The sequence below is a fragment of the Chrysochloris asiatica genome, unplaced genomic scaffold, assembly GCF_000296735.1.
Source record: "Chrysochloris asiatica unplaced genomic scaffold, ChrAsi1.0 scaffold00129, whole genome shotgun sequence".
NCBI lineage: Eukaryota > Metazoa > Chordata > Mammalia > Afrosoricida > Chrysochloridae > Chrysochloris > Chrysochloris asiatica.
This window is the reverse complement of record NW_006408647.1, coordinates 6,077,905-6,091,512: the sequence shown is the minus strand read 5'-3', so window position 1 is coordinate 6,091,512 and position 13,608 is coordinate 6,077,905. Positions and strand designations below refer to the sequence as shown.

The 13,608-nt window shown below is 39.5% G+C and overlaps 1 pseudogene; it reads left to right on the top strand.

Moving 5' to 3' along the window:
* LOC102823491 overlaps positions 1 to 13,100 on the top strand; it is a 46,829-nt pseudogene extending 33,729 nt beyond the window's left edge.
* The last annotated feature ends 508 nt before the right edge of the window (positions 13,101 to 13,608 follow it).

Below are 13,608 nucleotides of genomic sequence, written 5' to 3'. Positions count from 1 at the left end.
TCTAATTTGCTTGCCTTTATAAGTGACATTTCTCTTCTCCCTGGCTGCTTTTAGTATTCTTTCATTTTCTTTGATTTTGGACACCTTGATTATTATATGTTTTGGGGTCTATCCTTCCTGGGATACGTTTGGCTTCTTGAATGTTTATCTTCTCATCTTTGAAAAGTTAGGGAAATTTTCTTCCAGAAGCTCTTCTACTATTTCCTCTGTGGACTTCTCTGATTCTTCCTGTTCTGGAATGCCAGTAATTCTTAAGTTGTTCCTCTTCAGGTTATCCAACATGAATCTTAGACTCTCTTCATATTTTTTTAATCCTTTTTTCAGCTTGCTCTTCTGTCTTAGCCGTATTGAGAGATTTGCCTTCCAGCTTGCTAGTTTTGGCTTCCATGTCTTCTATTCTGCTTCCTTTCCCTTTCAGTGTATTGTCCATTTCTGATATCTTATTATTGATCATCTGGACATCAAAGCAATCTGTAAAACCTCAGACCCTTCCTCTAGTCACTACAGTAGAAGTGCACAGGTAGATATTGGGGGGTTAATGGAAGAAAGATTGTTTCTGAAGGTCAATTAGGTGTCTGCGTGTACACAGTGCAATTCTCAGGATGGTTGAGTCCTGTTATGCTGGGGTTTTACAGATTGCTTTGAATTGGTCCTGCACAGGGAGCTCAGGCAGCACAGTAGCCGTGTACTGCAAAGTCAGCAGTTCGAACCTACCTGCGGCACAGAGGGAGAAAGGCAAGGCACTTCACTCCCACTCAGACCCACATCCCTGGAAGTTCCGCACAGATGTTTATCTGATGAGCCAGCTGTATTTTTAAATATCTGTTATAAAGACAACTACTACTCATAGTTTCGTAGTATTGTGTTTGGAAGCAGAAGTAGTGGAAGTAGTGTTGGGTCAGCTGTAAATTTTCATGAACTGTCAGGTGTCAACAATAAGAAGAGAACTAAACTGCATGCATGTTGGAGACGACAGGGTGTTGAAGGCAGAGTTCTGAAGGCTGGAGTCCTTAGGGATGTGTTGGCGGAGGTAGGGGAAGAGTAATCTTCAAAGAACTCACATCTTTTGGGTTAGAATTAAGGAGTAAAATTCATTATGCAATGCATTGCTCCTCTGCCAAACACATTCAGGGTGGCCCACTAGGTTTCTGTGCACATTTCTGAATTGTAGATGTAATTGACAGAAACCTTAAGCAGCCTGTTTGAAATTGAGATGTTTTTATTTTAAAGCACGATATAAATCCTACATAAAATTTTGAAAATGGCAGAAAAATATCTTATGGGACTAACTGTTGCTTCTGAAGACAAATTTCTGCCTTTAACTGGCTTTATGTAATCTGGTTAATTATGTGCACTTAGCTGATGAGTAGATGTTTTCAAGAGGTGATTGGAAATAATTTTGTAAAATAATCGTGGATTTGGCAGGATAGGATGGAGGGGATAATACCTGTTGCCATTGAATAGGTTTTGACTCATGATGCACAAGATAAAAGAGCACTGATTCTGTGTTGTTGTTATTGTTAAGTGTTGTAGGGTCGGTTCTGATTCATAGTGACCCTGTAAAGGGTTTTCGAGGACTAGTGAGAAAACCTTCTGGGAAAGAAGGAAGATGAATGTGTATGGCTATTAGTTGACATGCGATCACTGAGAAATATCTTGCAGTGTGCTTTTTACCTTTCTCAATTGTGGTTGGACCTTTAAGGTTCCCTACATAATTGTATGTAGTGTGCTTGGAATTAATTAGAGGACAACTGTTTTGTTTTTGTGGAGGGTGGCGGGGCACAAGCCTAAAGGAAGTATGGGGACGGGATCTCTACTTGAGGTAAGATTTTGAAAAAGAGAAACCTGGTTTGAATACTGTGTCTTCTTGAGGCGAGGAGCTAGGGAGCTTTTCAATTTGAAGGCCTCACTGAAGTAAGATTTGGGCTATAGGATGAGCTAAAAATGTCTTAAGGGATGTGCTAAAGGTGTCTTTTTGAAACCAGAAGAAGTCCTCTTTTATGTATAGTTTCATCTGGGTACAATTTAGCAAATGGATTATTGTAGATTTGTGTTAAGCCCCTCGTTGTTGCTAAGTGCCATCGAGTCACTTCTGACTCATAGCAACCCTGTGTAGGGTTTTTGAGGAGCAGCTAATGAGCTTGAACTGCCAACCTTGAGGTTTGAACCAACATTGCAGTCCAGTGCATTAGCCTGCAGCACCACACCAGGATTCCCATGTGCTTATGTTGCTTATGAAGCTTTTAATTCCAGCTAGGAATACAGTGTGCCTTGTGTTGGCACAATTTAAAACAATGGCTTCAGATTTGCTGGAATGAATACACAAGGGGCTTCAAAAAGTTCATAGAAAAATTCTATTATCTTTTCATTCAAATTTTCGATAAGGTTTTTGAGCCCCCTCATATATTGGAAACCCTATACAGGGTCGCCATGGGTTGGAACCAACTTGATGGCACATAACAACAACAGATATATGTAAATCCTGGTATGGCACTGTGGATTAATGTGATGAACTGCAAAGTTGGTTCGAACAGCAAGGTTGGCAGTTCAAACTCACCAGCCACTCCTCGGAAACCCTATACAGGGTCACTATGGGTCAGAACCAACGTGACAGCACACAACAACAACAACATCATACATATATGAAGAGAGCACAGTGGCTCCATAATATAAGCACTGGACTGTGACCCACAAGATCCACAGTTTGAGCCTGACAGTCTCTCTGTGGGAGAAAGATGAGGCTTTCGGCTCCCACAAAAAGATTTAAAGCCTTGGAAACACTATACAGGGTTGCTATGAGTCAAAACCAACTCGACAGAATTTAACAACAACAACATACCACAAAATGGAATGCTACCCAAGTCACAAATGTTTCATCTTTGACATTAAGCAGTGTTTGAAGTGCTCCCTACATTTAGAAGGTATCCATAACTGCTTACCAAAAGACCAGAAATGCACGTTCACCCAGAGGCACCTCAGAAGAAAGGCCTGGCACTATATTTCTGAAAAATCAGCCATTAAAAATACTATGGAGCAATCCCCCTTTAAGACTGAAACTCAAAGGGAACACATAAGCAGGCATGTATGCTTGCTGGAGACCACATTGGTCTACTGGTGAGTAGAAGAGGGGGAAAGGCAGCAATGGAGAAATTGGCTGAGTTCAACCACATTCTATAGACTTCTGTTGACTTGGAGATGAGAGAGAGAAGAGGAAGGGCTGGTTGGTCTGAAGTGTGGTGAAACCTGGGGACACCTGAGCCCATGGACAAGGACATAGCCACAGAGGGTTAGAGCTGAGCGTGGAGTGAAGTATCCAGCTGATATGAAGTGAGGGGAGACGTACAAGAGCACCCAAACTTGCAGATAGTACCCATTTGACCTAGCCTCGATGGCTTGATAATCAGAACGCTACTAGAGGAAGACAAAAAAAAAAATTTTTTTTTTGATGAAGGAAACGAGGGTAAATTGCTACAATTTGATGAACTTGACCTATACTCATGGAGGTAGTAATTTTAAATACCAACAGAGAGGGAAAGAGTCTTCATTCACATCAAGTATCAATGCTATCCCCTCTGTCCACAGGGTAGATAGGGACAGGCAACTTAGACATTGGCTATGTAAAATGAGGAGGTGATAAAGGCATGAAGTGACTGGCTTACAAGGTTTCAAGAGGGAATTTAGTTTAAGAGTGTGTGGGGGATGATAGAGTCCCCCCTGAATAGTTTTCATCTTGTCTAGATAGGTCTGGTAAAAAGAGATGGGGATAAGATTCTTATGATTCAATAGTGAGTAATTGTTATCATGACTAATTGCGACTGTCACAACTGTAAAGTAGAATTTTTGTAACAAACGGGGGGAGTAGTTAATCTTACAGTCCCGAAACAGAGGACCCTAGGACCATCAAGGGAGAGGAGCACAAAAGGAGTGCAGCACCCTATCTGGAAAAACAGCAATACTAGAGATGGACATGGAGAGAGGGGACAGCTGAGGACTCTAGATTCATGGAAAGACCAGGACTGAGAGCTGGCAGCCAGGAGGCAGACTTGCAGAATGTACCCTTTGGTGGTTTAAATTATTATAGGTGCCTGAATGTTAAAAAAAAAAAAAAAAAAAAAGCTACCTGATGGTACATGGGTTGGGTGGGGAATTATAATCATTGTAATGAAACAAAGTATATGATTTGTTGAATGTAAAACTGATGATCTGCCCTGTAATCTTTTACTCCATTCACAATAAAAACTTAAAAAAAAAAAAAAAAAATACTATGGAGCACAGCTCTACTTTGACACAAACGGGGTGGCCGTGAGTCAGAATGAACTCATTGGGAACTGGTTCTACATTTAAAGGCTTAAGTGGTTGTGAATTATAAGACAGATTTGTAACAATGTCTGTGTTTGAGGCAATTGTCAGTGTTCTTAAAGGGCATAATTGGGGATTCTTTTTTGAACTTTTTATTGTGAATTGGGTGAAGGTTTACACACAAGATCATCAGCTCTACATTCAGCAAGCCATACACCTGGTTTCATCTCAATGACTACAGTCCACTCCCTGCAACAGCGTTTATCCCACTTCCTCCCTATGATTCTATATTTACATATTACATTTCACTAATTAGCAAGGCAAAAATATTTGATGTATACTTACAAAACAAATATATATATATATATATATATATATATATGCATTTTAATGTCCAAAGGGCACGTTCTGCCAGCTAGCCTTTTCTGCAGGCACACAGCCATTGTCTTTGCTGTGGCTGCTTTTCTAGCTAGGGCTCTCACACTCCACTCATGCTCTTCCTCCTTGATGGTTCTGGGATCGCCTGTTCTTGAAATGAAAGGTTACTTACTTCCTCATTTTACTTACACATCTTCTACAGTTACAGTTGTGGTTATCACAATGAATCCTGCCAATAATTATTTACAATTGAGTCATAAAGTCTTATCACTGTTGTCCCCTATACCCTTTCACCATATCCATCTGGGAAAGAGGGAAGCTATTCAGTGGGTATTCTACCTTACCCCCTCATTCTGCAACTAAGCACACTTCGTGCCTTTGTAAGCCCTCCAATTTTAATTGGAGACTCTTTTATTGTTGATGTTCAAGTGTTGCTTCACAGATTAATTGCTATAGTTTGATTCTTTTCTTTTTTTTCCCCTTGGGAAAAATTGTGCTATCCCAAATTTTCATAGAAGTTTCTAGGTAATTCTGAGAAGTATTTTTGAGATACACGGAGAGGTACTGACTGCCCAAGGGAATGCTTAATTTCGAAATAACTTTCCTTTGTTCTACTAACCTTACATGGAGTTCTGGTGTACTGTAGGGTTGGTGGTTCAAATCTACCAGCTGCTTCTCAGAAAGCCTATACAGGGTCATGATGAGTTGGAACCGACTCAGCAGCACTTAGTAACAACAGTTAGCCATACATGAAGTTTTGTGGAAGACAGACCATGTCTATACGGTGGGACAATGTGTTGCCTTTGCCCTCAATCAGCACGGGAACAGCAATGTCCAGTAGACCTTTCTTGGAGGTTAGAATGTTGCATATTTACTGTTCATTATAGCAGCCATGAGCTACATACTAGCTACTGAGGGCTTGAAGTGTGGCTAGTCTGATGAGGAACTAAATTTTTATTAAATTTTAACCAATTTTAACTTAAAAACTTCAGTAACCACATATAGTTTGTAGTGATTGAATTAGATAATTTAGCTCTAAAAAAGTAGAACAAATCTGAGAGCCCAGTAATCCATTTTTCCCCCCTTCAGCAAGTACTGGAACACATACTATCTACTAAGCACAGTGGTAGGTACTGATGATACAAGAGTAAATAGTACCAATTGCAGCTGAGATCATTGAAGCCTACAGAATTAAAGAGACCCTTTTAAGATCACAGTTAGCAAATAGAGAGCCCAGATTAAAACCAGATATTCTGATTGCTAATTTAAAATATTTTTTTACCCTTAGTACTCTTTCCCCCAAGAAAGCCTCTTTGCTTCTTGTTTATATCATATTTCTTACTGTTCTCAGTTAGGGAGTGGCTTAAAGCAAATATATTATTACAATTGAATCAAAGTACCATGAAAACAAAGTGAAAAACAATTGTTCATCTCTCTAAAAAGAGTATATATTTACATTTGCTATAGGCTTTCGGTTTGATTAGAAATGTGAGGGGCAAGTGGGATTATTTTGCATCTGTTAAACCTTTCTGTAAGGATGAGTAAGAATTATTCTTAACTCTTTCTGTCTTGCAAATGTTTGATACTTTAAAGAGGTAGGAAGAATCTTCTGGTTTCTAAGGCTTATCCTTTTCTTGTTGTTGTTGAGTACCACCGAATCAGTTCTGACCATAGCGACCCTGATACGGTTTCCAAGGAGCAGCTGGTGAGCTTTTCCTGTGACCTTGCTGTTCAAATCGACTTTGCAGTCCTGCTCATTAACCCACGCACTGTGCCATATTCTAAGGCAAAAGTAGAGCCCAAAATGCTCAAAGTTTGCAGATTATGTTGGGAAAACAAGAGAGAGAGTAGTCGCATAGCGAATGATTAAACCTAATGTTTACTTTTTAACCATTTCATGACTCATGTCCACCTATATTTGTATGAATTGATGCATCCTGGAGGTGTGATTTTGCAAAACTCTAGTCTCTTTCGACTTTTACTGGGAGATAAGCTTTGTTAAATATATTGTCATGTTCCTGTGCATTATTTGGAAGTTACTTTTCTCATAATGATTCCATGTTCGTGTGAACACCGTGTTTTCAGGCACCCTAAATTGTGTGCACCTGTCAAGGGATCTAGATAGAAGGGGATAAGAGTCCAAAGGGTCACATGTGTTCCATATGACTTTACCCCCAGAGTCCAAAGTAGTAGCCGTATCCCACATTACCCTATCTCAGAGTCTAAAGAGATGTATGCATCCCTTATCATATGTACCAAAATCCATATATCATAACAAATTTTCAGAAATGCACCTTGCTTCTGCATGCCTTCCACTAATGAAAAGACATGGTAGTAATAAAAAAGTCAAAGTAGAAAATAATTGGATCGTGAAAGGGTTAAACTTTTCCTCCCTATCCTTTAGTTTTGGACTCTGCATAATTCAAAAGTCCAAGGTAAAAATACACATTCTGTGGCACAGCTCATTGGTACCGTGGTGCTGCAGGTTCCATTGTTGTTGTTGAGTGCCATCGAGTTGGTTCTGACCCATAGCGACCCTGTATAGGGTTTGAAGGAGTGGCTGGTGAGCTTGAACCACCAACCTTATAGTTCAAACTGACTTTGCAGTCCAGCGCATTAACCCACAGTGCCACAGCAGGTCCCCTTAGCAGAAAGAAAGATGTGACAGTCTGCTTCTGTAAAGATTGAATCTTTGGGAATGCCTTTTTCTGTGTGTGGAGGAGGTGGGGTGGGGTGGGGTAGTGGAGTTGTAAAAACAGTAATTTTGCAGTGGGTCCCATCCTGACAGCTGCATATACTGTCAGTGAGAAAGAAGATGCAATATAAACCCTAGAGGAAGAAAATGTAGGTGGGCACTATATGCCCCATGGGTCATGTAAATAAGTAAACTTTATGCCTGTAATAACAATCAGCATGTATGCATCCTGTGTAGTAATAAGGTGTTAGGATTAGGATTATGGTTAGGTTTAAACTAGGCTTGGTGTGGTGCTATAGGTTTAACACTGGACTGCTAACTAAAGGATCAGCAGTTCAAACCCACTAGCCACTCCTTAGAAACCCTAAACAGGGTTGCTATGAGTCAGAACTGACTCAACAACACTTAACAACATCAAAGGTAGGCCTAGGGATTAGTGTTATTATATTAGGATGATGGTTAAGACTAGGGTTAGTGTTAGGGCTAGGGCTAGGGCTAAGGCTTGGTTTAGTTTTAGGGTTACAGTTAGGTGTTTTTTTGTTTGTTTTTCTTGACATCTACTTGATTTCCACTTCCTTTGTAAATTCTGTAACTACACTATTCCTTCATTTTATTTCTTAGGTTTGGTTGTTGTTGCGAATTATTTAACTATGGTTCCAGGGATTTTCAGTCTTGGCAGATTTGTTTCACTTTGGACACTTCTGTATTTGGGTAGAGTATATTGTCATGTAAATTTCAGGTGGTTGTTGGTTGCCAGTGGTTTTCAGTCCAAAGAAATCCTATTTGTCTCTCATTTGAGGGACATTTTTTGCTGGATATTCTTGGTTGGTAACTTTTTTCTTTCAGAGTTTTGTATATGTCATCCCATTTCCTTCTTGCCTGCCTGGTTTCTACTGAGAATCAGATTAGTTTTATTTGTTCTCCATTGTGGTTAACTTTCGTTTTCCCTGAGCAGCTCTCAGGATTCTTTCCATGTCTGAAATTGGAGAGTTTGATTATAGTATACCTTGGTGATTTTCTTTTGGGGTCTGTCCTATTCAGCTTCTTTAATGCTTACCTTCTCATCTTTCATGATGTTAGGGAAGTTTTCCTTTTAAAACTCAAAATTGAGAGATTTTTCTACAAACTCACTAATCTGGCTTTTCATTAATTTTAATTTACTCTCTGACCCTTCAATGCATTATCTATTTCTGAAATGTTTGTGATGCTCTCTGGATTTCTGTTTGCTATTTTTGTATGGTTTCTAATTTTTCATTTATTTCTGTTTGTTCTTGTAATGTTTTCCTGAATTCTTCTAAAGTTTTTTCTTTGTTCTCCTTGCTTTCATCTGTAGCTTCCACACTCATTTTATCAACCCACTGAAAGTGAATAAATAATCATTATTTTTAATTCTTTATCAGTTGGTTCCATTACAATTTCTGGTATTGTATTTTCTGAGTGTATTTTGGTCACTTGTTTGAGCCACTCTTGTCTTATTTCATGATGTGCACTGAAATTGTCAGTTGTTTCCAGTGCATCATGGTGTTGTTATATTTATATTTAATTGATGGTTGTACATCAGTGTGTTCTCAAGGCTCTCACCACCTGTCTCCTGGTGGGTGTGATAGAGACTAGAAGTATATATTGAGTTCTCTGTTTGCTTTTTGGGTAATATAGTTGTTCAAGGAGGATTCGTTTGATGTTGGCTAATTATTGTTGATAGGTGGTACAGGAGTAGGTAATGGCATTTGCCCAGTTGGTGGAGCTGCAGGAGGCATGGATGTGGCTGGGCCATATGGGCACAATTGACATCTCTCCAAAACAGAAAACAGAAAAAAAAATGGATCTGTGTCATCAAATCAGTTCTGACTCTTAGTGACCCTGTATATTATTTCTGAGGAGTGGCAAATGGGTTTGAATCCCTGACCTTCCTCAACAGTCCAGCACTTATCCTACAGTGCCGTACTAGGACGCTCCATAAAAGATCTAATGAAGTGAAATTCATGCAGAGGCCACCCATCACCTGACCCCAGGCAAAACAGAGACTGCCCAGGAGTGGGTGCTACTGGTCACAGCTGGGCAAGAGCAGGCACTGGCCATACCCTCTGGCTACCTGGAGGGCTTGAGGAACAAGTAAGACCTGTATCCCTCATGCTGCCAACCTCCAGCCTGCATCCTGTGTTTATTGACAGCAGCACGCACGAGCTCAATATGGCTGCATTGTCGAAATGGAAACCCCCGTGAGGCAGTTGTAGTCTGTTCTATATGGTCACTAGAGTAGGAATCAACTTGATGGCAGTGTTAGTGTGCGTGTGCATATGTGAATTCTTGGGACCCACCTCTGTTATTCATCCATGGATAATAGATAGTCAGGGTACCTGGCCTATGAGTGCTTTGCCATCCTTCCTCCAAGAATTAAAAGACGACCTTGGAAAAGTTTGCTTTGTAAGATAGGTACTTATGTAAATATACTAATAAGTCATGTGCTCTGTGATTGCTTGGAAGGCTTATTGGAAACCAGCTAAGGAGAATTCATGAGACCAGTGATGCCTAATGCAAACAGATAAATTCTTTGTTAAATAAATAATTCTATTTTTCTTTTTACAAGAAGTCTCTTAAAAGAGAAGAAAACTGTTGATAATTTGAGGGAACTAGAGTAAACAACCTCATAGAAATTTTAAAAGCAAGGACAAAAAAGATTATTGTTTTTGTTGTTACGGAATTCATGGCAACCCCATGTGTTACAGAATAGAACTGTTCCATAGGGTTTTCTTGGCTGTAATCTTTAAAAAAAATAGGAGTTTTAGTTGTGATAGCCAAGAAACTATAAACAATCCAAATGTCCAAATGAATGTATAAAACACATTTATACATAAGAATGTTGATATTTTTAAGTACTCATAGCAATCCTTTGTGGGGTTTCTAAGGAACAGCTGGTGGGTTTGAACTGCCGACTTTGTGGTTCGCATGCCAGTGCTGATCCTACTGCGCCACACCAGGAGTCCAACTGAAAATGAGGAGAGAAAAAATACAAGTGGGAAGAAATTGATTACAGTACCAACAGACTGGAATGGCTGGGTATCAAACACGGACTTGGCTGAGTTAGAGTTAAATAGTACAAGTGTTTATCTCTGGCTGGATTACTACTCGACAGCTCTGGCACTTAGGAACAAACAAAATTACTACTTAGGTAGTAATTTAAGGAGGCCTGGTGGCACAGTGGGTAAACACTTGGCTGCCATTTAAAACCATTCACTGGCCTCTCAGTGTGAGAAAGATGTGGCAGTCTGCTACCATAAAAGTTTACAGCCATGGAACCCTCTGGAAAAGTTTCTGTCCTTCAGTTGTTCAAATCAACTCATGGGGATGGGATTGGTTTTGGGTTATAGCTATTAAGTTCAATCTATTATTTATACCACAGGATTCATCCCGTGTCCGTTATAAATACTATTTTTATATATCTGTGTAGTTATTTTGACTCCCAACCCAAGTCCATTTTGCCTGAGTAGACAACCCTCTGGCAGCTTTTTTGTAATTACACTTTTCCCTTTCCCAAATTTGCACCTCTCTTAATTCATATTTACCCATTTCTAGTTTTATTTTTTATTTTAAAAGACAGGGCTTTGAGTGGAATAGTAATCATTGTAAGTATATATGTTCTGCTGTAATTCTGTCACCAATCTCATTATGCTGTATTTGACTGGAGAGGCTGACCTCTTTGCTACTTGCTAGTCTATCACTACAAATGGCATCCTGCTAAAAAGTGCGAATTTCCAGGACTGAATATTTCTATTTGCTTACACATGCACAACACTCACAAACTCCCACCCCCCACCGTGTCTGAAAAGAAAAATGAGGTGTACTATTTTTATCCTTAGTACATAAGGATATTAAACAGACTGTGTGCTTGTCATAATAAACTTTTTTTTAGAGACTACTAATGTAGTCAGCTGCTCCTCGGAAACCCTATACAGGGTCGCTATGGGTCGGAACCGACTTGATGGCACTTAACAACAACAATGTAGTCTGCTATGCATAAGATCACTATGAGTTGGTACCAACTCAATGGCATCTGACAACAACAACAAAAATTGTAGTTGCTGATGTTTGGAGATTTGTTTGAGGAGTTTTAGTTTTTCTCTCTCTCTCTCTTTTTTTTTTCTTAGCTTTTTATCTACCAATTAACCCATATTTATTTTAGAAAATTGTAAACTGGGATAATAGGTAAATTTAAGTCACCTTTAAATCTATTAAGGAGCCCTGGTGCACAGTGAGTTAAATATTAGGCTGCTAACTGGAAGGTCAGCGGTTTGAATCCAGTAACCTTTGCAGGAGGAAGATAAGGCAGTCAGCTACCAGAAAGATTTACACCCTCAGAAACCCTATGAAGCAGTTCTACTCTACCCTGAAGTGTCCTATGATTCAGAAAGAGTTCAACACCAGGTTTATAAAACTATTGCCTAGAGGTAACCTCTGTTAACAATTAGAAAAAGCAGCTATATACAGAGCCGCCATTTTGCAGTAATCCACCAAGGTGATGAACACAAGGGTAAGAGGTGGGGCGCCTGCTCTATGTTCTCCAGACCTTTCAGGAAACTTGCTGGCCATGCAAAAGGAGGTGGTGCACTCAGTGCAGTTGCTGCCATGAAAGTCCAATAATTTTCATTGGTACAGGGAAACATATAGATGACTTTGAACCTTTGAAAACAGCCTTTTAGCAGTAAATTTCTTGGTATGGGTGACATTGAAGGACTGGTAGATAAAGTCAACAAGGTCAAATTAGATGACAACAAAGCACTTATAGAGAAGTTGAAACATGGACAATTTACGTTAAGAGATGTTGTTGTTGTTGTTATGTGCTGTGGAGTCAATTCGGACTCACAGTGACCCTGTACAGGGTTTCCAAGGCTGTAAATCTTTACAGGAGTAGAAAGCCTCATTTTTCTCCTGTGGAACAGCTGGTAGTTTCGAACTACTGACCTTAAGGTTCGCAGCCCAATTTGTAACCATTATGCTACCAGTGCTCCTTATGTTAAGAGATATATATGAACAATTTCAAAACATCATGAAAATGGGCCCCTTTAATCTGATCTTGGGGATGATCCCTGGTTTGGGGACAGAGTTTATGAGCAAAGGAAATGAACAAGAGTCAATGGCAGGGCTAAAGAAATTAATGACAATAATGGATAGTATGAATGATCAAGAACTTTACAGTACAGATGGTGCCAAGGTTATTAGTAAGCAATCAGGAAGAATCAAGAGTAGCAAGAGGATCAGGTGTGTCAACAAGAGAGTCTCAAGAACTTTTGACACAATATACTAAATTTGCATTGTTGTTGTTGTTATGTGCTGTGGAGTCGGTTCCAACTCATAGCGACCTTGTACAGGGTTTCTGAGGCTGTAAATCTTTACGGGAGCAGAACACCTCATCTTTCTCCCGCGGAGCAGCTGGTAGTTTCGAACTGCTGACCTTAAGGTTCACAGCCCGATTCGTAACCACTACGCTACCAGAGCATAGATGGTCAAAAAAGATGGTCAAAAAGGACTTTTGAAAGGTGCTGACGTGTCTAAGGACATGAACCAGTCTCAGATGGCAAAATTGAATCAACAAATGGGCAAAATGATGGATCCAAGAGTAAGAGTTCTTCATCATATGGTTGGTATGGTAGGACTTCAATCAATGATGTAGTGATTTCAGCAAGGTGCTGCTGACAACATGAAAGGCATGATGGGATTCAATAATATGTAAAGAAGATGCCTTACTATAAACTGACTAAGCTGATTGCATTATTGCTGAGACCTCAATCATTTCTCTCCTTTTTGCAAATGGGGAAAAAAACCTAACAAGTATTTTTCTTGTTTGTCTTGACCTTTTTCTTTTCTTCTTATCTCTCCTTCTCCTCCTTTTCTCTTCCTTTCATCTTCTTTTCTTCCCTTGGATGTAAGGGAGCATATATGGTGTTTGGGAAAATTATTGTATTTTTGCTTTAGACTTTTCTCTTGTTAGTTAGTTTTCACCGTAAGTTAAATCATGATGTGAAAGTTTAGTACTTTAAAGCTCTTTGATTGTCTCAGAGACCAAACATTGTATTTGTAAACAGTCCAGGTTAGTAGTTACATGATGTCTTAGTAAAAGTGCTGTAAAATAACTTCAAAGTGGTTATAAGTTAAAAAAAATACAACAAAAACAACAGCAATGGAATGTTTTCATGAACTTTTTGAAGCCACCTTGTGCATCTGCCACATTACCCAGAAAT